Below are 10,848 nucleotides of genomic sequence, written 5' to 3' on the forward strand. Positions count from 1 at the left end.
GATATAAGGTCTTACTTTGATCCCTCTGTTGCAGGAGAACCTTCTTGCAATAAAGGAAATGTCAAATTGAAAGTTTAAAGATTTCTGAAATTTGTAATTTCCACTTTAAAATGTATCAACCCTTACAAATGCATCCATATAAATACTCATCATAATTCACACTGGCTCAAATGAAGATCCTACATCTATACACAGGGCATAGCTTTCACGATGCAGGAAAGGAGGGGAGGAGGTTGAGGACTGAGACGGAACGGAGAGGAGGGGAGGAGGTTGAGGAGTGAGAGGGAATGGAGAGAAGGGGACGAGGTTAAGGAGTGAGAGGGAATGGAGAGAAAGGCACGAGGTTAAGGAGTGAGAGGGAATGGAGAGAAAGGCACGAGGTTAAGGAGTGAGAGGGAATGGAGAGAAGGGCACGAGGTTAAGGAGTGAGAGGGAATGGAGAGAAAGGCACGAGGTTAAGGAGTGAGAGGGAATGGAGAGAAAGGCACGAGGTTAAGGAGTGAGAGGGAATGGAGAGAAGGGCACGAGGTTAAGGAGTGAGAGGAAATGGAGAGAAGGGGATGAGGTTAAGGAGTGAGAGGGAATGGAGAGAAGGGCACGAGGTTAAGGAGTGAGAGGGAATGGAGAGAAGGGCACGAGGTTAAGGAGTGAGAGGGAATGGAGAGAAAGGCACGAGGTTAAGGAGTGAGAGGGAATGGAGAGAAAGGCACGAGGTTAAGGAATGAGAGGGAATGGAGAGAAGGGCACGAGGTTAAGGAATGAGAGGGAATGGAGAGAAGGGCACGAGGTTAAGGAGTGAGAGGGAATGGAGAGAAGGGCACGAGGTTAAGGAATGAGAGGGAATGGGGGGTGGGGGGTGGATGGATAAGAGCACCTGAGAAAGTCTATTTAATCCATGTGAAAATGTAATCTCACCCACACTCACCTCTCACTCACCTCTCCATTGAATGAAGCCCACACATGCTTTTCTATCAGACACTCTACTGTAAGAGAGAAGAGCTTTCAGAAGAGCTGTCATATAACCATGTCTGTTGTAAACTAACCATTAAAACTGGCCCTGGGCCAGTGGTTACGGCTTCTCTGATCTGAGAAGCAGACCACTCAGTGTGTGATTTGATAGGTGTGAAACTGTGTGTGTGTGCTGCTGTTGGTTACCATTACCGTTACCGTTACATTAATAGGACTTCAAACCAGGTCCCGCAACAATATGGTCACCACATGGGCATGAGTAGGGAATATTATCATGAAAAGCCTGTCTGTGACACAGGTTGTGTGTGTGTGTCTCACAGGCCTGGCGTGTTTTGGCTTTGATGATAATGAAGCTGAGAGGAACAGGCTCTCAAGTGACAGATCAACGCCACCTTGACTCGACAGACTGCTGCTGCTGTGTGTGTGTGTGTGTGTGTTTAATTCCTTTCAGACTATATGCTTATTGGACTGATAGGTCATTGCTCTGGTTGTTTGTGGAAAAAAAAGAAAAAAAAGAAGGGAACTTAATTAAAGAGCAGGAAATTAACTAGTTCTTTCACTGTTAGATAAAAATAATGAAAACAGTATATCTGCTCGTACATAATTGGTGTGGGATATTATTCATTTCAGATAAGGTTTAAAATATATATGCATTCAATTATTGCAAGACAATGAAGGCACGCCAACAGATTTTCTTGTGTGTGTAGGTGCGTGTGTCTGTGTAAATGTGTGTGTTTGTGTGTCTGTGTCTGTGTCTGTGTGATTCTTTTAGCAATGGCAGCATCGACGTGTGGTTGTCAAGGTAGCAGCTCCAGAATTCCAGAATATGCTCACTGAGTCTGTACATAGTCAAATATTTCCTTAATTTTGGGTCAGTCACAGTATTTAGGGCCAAATAGCATTCTAGTTTGCTCTGTTTTTTTCTAAATTCTTTCCAATGTGTCAAGTAATTATCTTTTTGTTTTCTCATGATTTGGTTGGGTCTAATTGTGTTGCTGGACCAGCTTGCTTAGGAGGCTCTTCTCCAGGTTAATTTCTCTGTAGGTGATGGCTTTGTTATGGAAGGTTTGGGAATCGCTTCCTTATATAGATGGTTGTAGAATTTAACGGCTCTTTTCTGGATTTTGATCATTAGCGGGTATCGGACAAATTCTGCTCTGCATGCATTATTTGATGTTTTACGTTGTACACGGGGGATATTTTTACAGAATTCTGCATGCAGTCTCAATTTGGTGTTTGTCCCATTTTGTGAATTCTTGGTTGGTGAGCAGACCCCAGACCTCACAACCATAAAGGGTAATGGGTTCTATAACTGATTCAAGTATTTTTAGCCAGATCCTAATTGGTATGTCGAATTTTATGTTATTTTTGATGGTATAGAAGGCCCTTCTTACCTTGTCTCTCAGATCGTTCACAGCTTTGTGGAAGTTACCTGTGGTGCTGATGTTAAGGCCGAGGTATGTATAGTTTTTTGTGTGCTCTAGGGCAATGGTGTCTTGATGGAATTTGTATTCGTGGTCCTGGGAACTGGACCTTTTTTGGAACACCATTATTTTTGTCTTACTGAGATTTACTGTCAGGGCCCAGGTCTGACAGAATCTGTGCAGAAGATCTAGGTGCTGCTGTAGGCCCTCCTTGGTTGGGGACAGAATCACCAGATCATCAGCAAACAGTAGACATTTGACTTCAGATTCTAGTAGGGTGAGGCCGGGTGCTGCAGACTGTTCTAGTACCCTCACCAATATGTTGATATATATGTTGAAGAGGGTGGGGCTTAAGCTGCATCCCTGTCTCACCCCCTGACCCTGTGGAAAGAAATGTGTGTGTTTTTTGCCAATTTTAACCACACACTTTTTGTTTGTGTACATGGATTTTATAATATCATATGTTTTTCGCCCAAAACCACTTTCCATCAGTTTGTAAAGCAGGCCCTCATGCCAATTTGAGTCAAAATATTTTTTGAAATCAGCAAAGCATGATTAGACTTTGCCTTTGTTTTGGTTTGTTTCTCTCTCTGTCTCTCGGTCTCTCTCTCTATCTCATTCTCTCTCGGTCTCTCTATCTATCTCATTCTCTCTATCTCATTTTCTCTTTGTCTTCTCTGTCTCTTTTCTCTGTTTCCGTGGGGATTATCATTGTTAGTTTATTGACCACTATGAAGGCATCTCCTAAAAACTTGTGTAATATGGAATGGTGACAATATACAACAGGTGAGATCGGTATATGATAACATTTACAGATTTCACCCTAACAGGGCTGAATATGAACACATTCAATGATTGCCATGGGAATTGAGGCAGTGGTGTTCCAGTATCTATCTAATCGCATATTGTGTGTTTCTTAAATAGCGTCCTCTTCATCTGTCTAATCTCATAAAGTCTCTGGCGACATTTGAAAAGTTCACCCTCCTCGTTGTGAGGTCTCCGGATGACATGAGGGCAGATTGTGACTTCTCAGCTGCCTTGCCCTCCGACGCCGGGTGACATTTTAGAACCATAATCAGGGTGCTGGAGTTAGGAGGAAATAAACATGAGTGTCAGATTGTCCAGCGCTATTTCAATCCTACCGTACAATAGTTTTTTTTGTCTCCACAAATTAATTCTGAACTGTAACCTTGCCTTTTCTCTCTGTAGCTTTATCGCCATATTTTATTTAACCTCTTTTCTAACCTTTTATGTGAAAAAGGACTTTACCCTGACCCCCAAACACACACATTATAACATTTACCTCAAAATAAACACTGCACAGGTAATTGTGTGACGGGCAGCTATACTCACATTACAAACAACAACATGATTCCACATGTCTGTACATGTGGGGTGTAAACATAATAACAAATGTGTTTCTTTTCTGTTGGCTCCAGATATGGCCAGAATGGCTCATGGTTGTGTCACTTTGTATAATACCCATAAGTCAGTGCTTTGGCATGCGCTCTGATTCCACATGACTTCCCCCTCAATGCTCAGACTAATTTACATTATGCAAAACTTAATTACCACAGCCTAATTAGTTGGCAGTCTCATCTATCATTTAGAAAAGGAGAGGGGATGTCTGTGTGTGTGTGTCTATGTGTGTGTGTCTAATTGTGTGTGTCTAAGTGTGTGTTTGTCTAAGTGTGTGTGTGTGTGTGTGTGTGTGTGTGTCTATGTGTGTGTGTGTCTAATTGTGTGTGTCTAAGTGTGTGTTTGTCTAAGTGTGTGTGTGTGTGTGTGTGTGTGTGTGTGTGTGTGTGTGTGTGTGTGTGTGTGTGTGTGTGTGTGTGTGTGTGTGTGTGTGTGTGTGTGTGTGTGTGTGTGTGTGTGTGTACTGTATCTCTGTGTCAATGGTGTGCCTTAATCTACTGTATCTTCTTGTGTCAGTTTTCTGAGCTGCTGCATCTTGGGTAAGGCTGTGGGCATGTCAAACTGAATTATGTTTTTCCTGTTCTGGCCACACCTGAAGCTTGACTTCATACAAACATTTTGGAATTCATGTTTTGGTACTCTTCCTGGACTCTGTTTGCACATTGACGGAAGGACAGATTGAGGACAGATACTATCAATAAACTGAGGAAGGAAACATAGGTTTCTATTAGCAAATCTCCAATCATCCAATCCCAATCACAGACACATCTTTGTCATTTCCAATCAGCCTATCCAGTGAGCCGTAGCCAGCCAACCACTGTGTAACATGGATTGATGAGTATTGGACAGGTATTTTCTGCATTTAAGTCAGTTGTATCTGTGTGTTTGTGCGTGCGTGTTTTTGTGTGTGTCTGTGCATGTCTGGGAGTCTGCCTGCCTACCTGTCTGCCTCCGTCTGTCTATCAGCATGTGTATGTACACTACCTACAAAAGTTTGGAGTCACTTAGGGATGTCCTTGTTTTTCAAAGAAAAGCAATTTTTTTTGTCCATTAAAATAACATCAAATTGATCAGAAATACATTGTAAATGACTATTGTAGCTGGATTTTTTATTTTTTTATTTTTATTTTTTTATTTTATTATTTTTTTAAAAATTTTATCCCATTTTCTCCCCAATTTTCGTGGTATCCAATCGCTAGTAATTACTACCTTGTCTCATCGCTACAACTCCCGTACGGGCTCGGGAGAGACGAAGGTCGAAAGCCATGCGTCCTCCGAAGCACAACCCAACCAGCCGTACTGCTTCTTAACACAGCGCGCCTCCAACCCGGAAGCCAGCCGCACCAATGTGTCGGAGGAAACACCGTGTACCTGGCCCCCTTGGTTGGCGCGCACTGCGCCCGGCCCGCCACAGGAGTCGCTGGAGCGCGATGAGACAAGGATATCCCTACCGGCCAAACCCTCCCTAACCCGGACGACGCTATGCCAATTGTGCGTCGCCCCACGGACCTCCCGGTCGCGGCCGGCTGCGACAGAGCCTGGGCGCGAACCCAGAGACTCTGGTGGCGCAGTTAGCACTGCGATGCAGTGCCCTAGACCACTGCGCCACCCGGGAGGCCGTAGCTGGATTTTTAATGGAATATCTACATAGGCGTACAGAGGCCCATTATCAGCAACCATCACTCCTGTGTTCCAATGGCACGCTGTGTTAGCTAATCCAAGTTTATAATTTTAAAAGGCTAATTGATCATTAGACAACCCTTTTGCAATTATGTTTCCACAGCTGAAAACTGTTATGTTGATTAAAGAAGCAATAAAACTGTCCATCTTTAGACTAGTTTCATATTTGGAGCATCAGAATTTGTGCTTTCGATTACAGGCTCAAAATGGCCAGAAACAAAGACCTTTCTTCTGAAACTCGTCAGTCTATTCTTGTTCTGAGAAATGAAGGCTATTCCATGCGAGAAATTGCCAAGAAACTGAAGATCTCGTACAACGCTGTGTACTACTCCCTTCACAGAACAGTGCAAACTGGCTCTAACCACAATAGGGGGAGTGGGAGGCCCCGGTGCACAACTGAGCAAGAGGAGAAGTACATTAGTGTCTATTTTGAGAAACAGATGCCTCAAGTCCTCAACTGGCAGTTTCATTAAATAGTACCTGCAAAACACCAGTCTCAACGTCAATAGTGAAGAGGTGACTCTGGGATGCTGGCCTTCTAGGCAGAGTTCCTCTGTCCGGTGTCTGTGTTCTTTTGCCCATCTTAATCTTTTCTTTTTATTGGCCAGTCTGAGATATGGCTTTTTCTTTGCAGCTCTGCCTAGAAGACCAGCATCCCGGAGTCGCCTCTTATAAACTTGGATTAGCTAACACAACGTGCCATTGGAACACAGGGGTGATGCTTGCTGATAATGGGCCTCTGAACGCCTATGTAGATATTCCATAAAGAATCAGCTGTTTCCAGCTACAATAGTCATTTACAACATTAACAATGTCTACACTGTATTTCTGATCAATTTGATGTTATTTTAATGGACAAAAAAATGTGCTGTTCTTTCAAAAACAAGGACATTTCTAAGTGACCCCAAACTTTTGAACGGTAGTGTATGTGTGTGTGTGTACATTTGAGATGACTTCATGCCGTTTAAAACATGGGGGATTTTCCTTCACGTGTTCAGTCAGAACTGTTCAGTTCTCCATAGAGAATTAGAGGCATTAGACCGGGCTGCTGGTTAATGTTACGCCTGGCAGCTCTCCACTGGAGCCAATCAGGAGATAAACAGCCAATAGAGGCGCACGGAGAGACTTCGACACCCAAACAAAAGACCCAACGTGGATAAATGGCTCGGGAACGTGGGCCTGAACAGGGGAGCTGGAGCGTGTGATCAAGGGAACACTGCGGAAGTAATGATGCTAAACGGGAGCATTTTCTCCATTGAAAAGAGCCAGACACAACCTAGGGCACAGTGTCTTTGTCTTCAGCATGTCGTCTGTGTTCTTTTCTGTTATGCCTCTTAGATGACCGAAAAGCCTCGAGTCTGAAGAGACCCTTGAGTCAACGCTGGGCTGTTTGAGTTGCAGTGGAGAGGAGAGCAGTTAAATGAGCCAGTTGGAAGCTGATGATGAGATGACCTTAAAGGGATACTTTGGGATTTTGGCAAAGTTGCCCTTTGTCTACTTCCCCACAGTCAAATGAATTCATGGATACCATTCTTATGTCTCTGCATCCAGTAGGAAGGAAGTTAGAGGTAGATTTGCGAGCTAATGGTAACTAGCGTTAGCGCAATGACTGGAAGTATATGGTATCTACTAGCATGCTAGCAGTTACCATAGACTTCCAGGCATTTTGCTAATGCTAGTTAGCAATTGCGTTAATGCTAGTTAGCAACTTCCTTCAAACTGCACACAGATACATAAAAATGGTATCCACAAGTTCATCTGACTCTGGGGAAGTAGATAAAGGGCTTGATTGCCAAAATCCTGAAGTATCCCTTTAAGGGGGTTATGACAAAGCTACCAACTCATAGAGAGGAGATATTACCTTAGTTCTTCAGCTATTCATCCTTTGTCCAGCTCCTATGCCACTTTTTGATATGAGGAAATATTCTCCATTCTTTGTAATGTACCAGATTGGGACAATGCAGAGTAATGTCGCCAGCAGCATACCACCCTGCGTACCACTGCTGGCTTGCTTCTGAAGCTAAGCAGGGTTGGTCCTGGATGGGAGACCAGATGATGCTGGAAGTGGTGTTGGAGGCACAGTAGGAGGCACTCTTTCCTCTGGTCTAAAAAAAATATCCCAATTCCCCAGGGCAGTGATTGGCAGTGACACTGCCCTGTGTAGGGTGCTGTCTTTTGGATGGGATGTTAAAATGGGTGTCCTGACTCTCTGAGGTCATTAAAGATCCCATGGCACTTATCGTAAGAGTAGGGGTGTTAACCCCGGTGTCCTGGCTAAATTCCCAATCTGGCCCTCAAACCATCACGGTCACCTAATAATCCCCAGTTTACAATTGGCTCATTCGTCCCCCTCCTCTCACCTGTAACTATTGCCCAGGTCGTTGCTGTAAATGAGAACGTGTTCTCAGTCAACTTACCTGGTAAAATAACGGATAAATAAATAAAATGTCAATAACATCACCATGTCTCCTTCATATAAATATTTTATTCAATATGTTGTATCTGTGTATACAATGGAGACACAAACTGTACAGTGCAGACAAACTCTTTTGCATATATATGTATGTAAAGTTAGCGGTACATTTACCGACATGATCTCTTTTGTTTCTTCTTTTTGTTTTGACTTGATACACATAGGCTACAGTACTACATGCTTATCTCCACTGCCTTTCTTGTTTACCATGCAACAGGTGAGAGACGTATAGACTGAGAGAGAGAGAGAGAGAGAGACAGGTGGAGCGATAGAGAGATGGACACAGAGAGAGGGGTGGGCAGGGGTAAGGGGAAGAATGAGATGGAATGTTGGGAAAGAAAGAGAGAGAGAGAGAAAGGGAGAGAGAAAGAGAGAGACGATTGTACATTTGCACAGTCAAAGCCAATTCAATTTGACAAAAACTGATCCAGTCTTACTTGAAGTAGTCAGTTAGAGATTCAGAATCCAGCAGCACATAGAGCTCACCGATGGCAGGATTCAATCAGAGACCTCAGAGAGAGTTTGGCCAATGCAGTTTGAACTATGACATCACATAGCTCGGTGGCAGCCATGTTCGTGTCACTGGGCAATATTGAATCCTCAAGAGGCAGCAATGTGGTGCCCAGCTCTACAGTTGGCCAAACTCTCCATATAAAAGGACTCTGGTTTCAACAGGAACAGAAACACCATTAACTCAAAGACACAACACCATCAAATTGTAGGTCTACATTTGTTTGTCAAGAACAGCAGCTTTTGTTCAGCTTGGTACAGACAAAACACTGGACAAGTAGTACAGCAAATGTTGCTTCAACACTTTCCCACAAACAGCCCAGTGGATTTTTTTTTTTTTACACAATACCTTTTCGAGTGTTTTCTCTATGATCTCACCCAGCTAGCAAGCTTACGGGGGCCCATGAGCAGCCTGCCAAGGGCAAATTCGGCATCCATGGCCCGTTTTTCTCATAGGCTTTACAGTGGCTGACTGTTGTTATAAGCTCTTGGAGCTAACGTGAGTCTTCAGGTCCCAGGCACGGTTACAGACTCAGCGAACTACCTCTGCTACTTATACAGGAAGTGACAGATCTTGATCCTCACAGTAAACATTTCATCACAAAAACGTAACAAACCAACATCATTCCCTTATTTCATTTAGACGACTGACACGTAAAAGAGTTTGGGTAAAGTCAAACGACGGGCAAAGTCAAAGTATCAATGGCTTCTAAATGAGAAAGCTACAACTCCAAGATGGGATGGGAGGTTTGTAGTCACAGTGTGAAAGCCAACGGATATAGGACTACCGCAGCGTACCTCTTACCAATGCCAGCTAACAGCTACACCTCCAAGATCACTTCTTTTACTGGTCCGTTTAGGACTGTTCCCTGTAGTGACTCTGTAGTGACTCTGTAGTGACTCTACTGTTCTTTCAATATTTTTGCACGTTCTTTGACTTTGTCAACTTCACTATGTGTGCATGTACAGGGAGCTGTCAAAATAAAGGAAACACCAACATAGTGTCTTAATAGGGTGTTGTGCCACGAGCCAGAACAGCTTCAATACACCTTGGCATAGATTCTAGAAGTGTCTGGAACTCTATTGGAGGGATGCAACACTATTCTTCTGTAAGAAATTCCATCATTTGGTGTTTTGTTGGCAGGTTGATGTTTATTGTCATAAGTCTTGTCCTAGAGGCAGAACGGAGCGATTTCCCCTTAGATAGGCCAGCTGCAAAGTGAACATTGGCTTTTTGGTCTTAATTTAAGGTTAGGGTTAGGCATTAGGGTTAACAGTGTGGTTAAAGTTAACGTTAGGTTTAAAATCGGATTTTATGATTTGTGGCTGTGCCAGCTAGCTAGTGACCACTCTGCAGAACTGCCTCCAGAACAAGATTCATGACAAAAAACACTAACCTGCGTTTTGTTGATGTTGATGGAAAACGCTGCCTCAGGCACCGCTCCAGAATCTCCCATAAGTGTTCAATTGGGTTGAGATCTGGTGACTGTGCGGGCATTGCCTGTGGTTTACAACATTTTCATGCTCATCAAAACGTTCAGTTACCACTTGTGCCCTGTGGATGGGGGACCCTTGTCATCCTATGGGAGCATAGCCATGGTAGCCAAAATAATGGCATGCCCAGCATTTGTATTAATTACCCTAAGATGGGATGTTAATTGCTTAATTAACTCAGGAACCACACCTGTGTGGAAGCACATTCTTTCAATATACTTGGCATCCGTCATTTCCTCAAGTGTTTCCATTATTTTGGGCAGTTACCTATACGTTGCCAGTGAAAATGCTACATGTCGGTCACCCTTGTGCAACTTTTGGCACTTTTCAAATATTGTATTGGAATTTCAATTCATGTCCTGAATTGACCATGGCTCTGGATAGAAACTCATAGCTTCTGTGGACATGCTAGTTACTCTGCTACCATGCACTCTACCTACCACGCATTGCATCTGCTACCTCGTCAATACTACCAACACATTGACATCTCATCCCCAGCCCCAGTCCTCTCCCTCTATACACGTCTTAGAAAATCTAAGTATTGACCTCCTGCATCATTCGCTGCCTAAATGAACCTACAAACACACAGAGAGAAAATAGTAAGAAATAGAATAGAGATGTGGAGGTAGAGATAGAGAGAAGCTAAGAATGAGAGAGAGCGAGAGAAAGAAACTAAGAAAGAATGAGAGAGAGAGAGAGAGACAATCATTTGACAAATAGAAGATGAAAATCCTGTTTTGTGTCTGTACAACAATCTATCCAGACGGTCACTGGTGCATTTTGGGTATAGAATTATAAACAAACAAACTAATTGGTAAACAGACAAACAAACAGACTGTGGTCTATATGGATGGACTCTGTTGCTATAGTGCGTCAGAG

Source organism: Salvelinus namaycush, chromosome 7 (assembly GCF_016432855.1).
Source record: "Salvelinus namaycush isolate Seneca chromosome 7, SaNama_1.0, whole genome shotgun sequence".
NCBI classification, from domain to species: domain Eukaryota; kingdom Metazoa; phylum Chordata; class Actinopteri; order Salmoniformes; family Salmonidae; genus Salvelinus; species Salvelinus namaycush.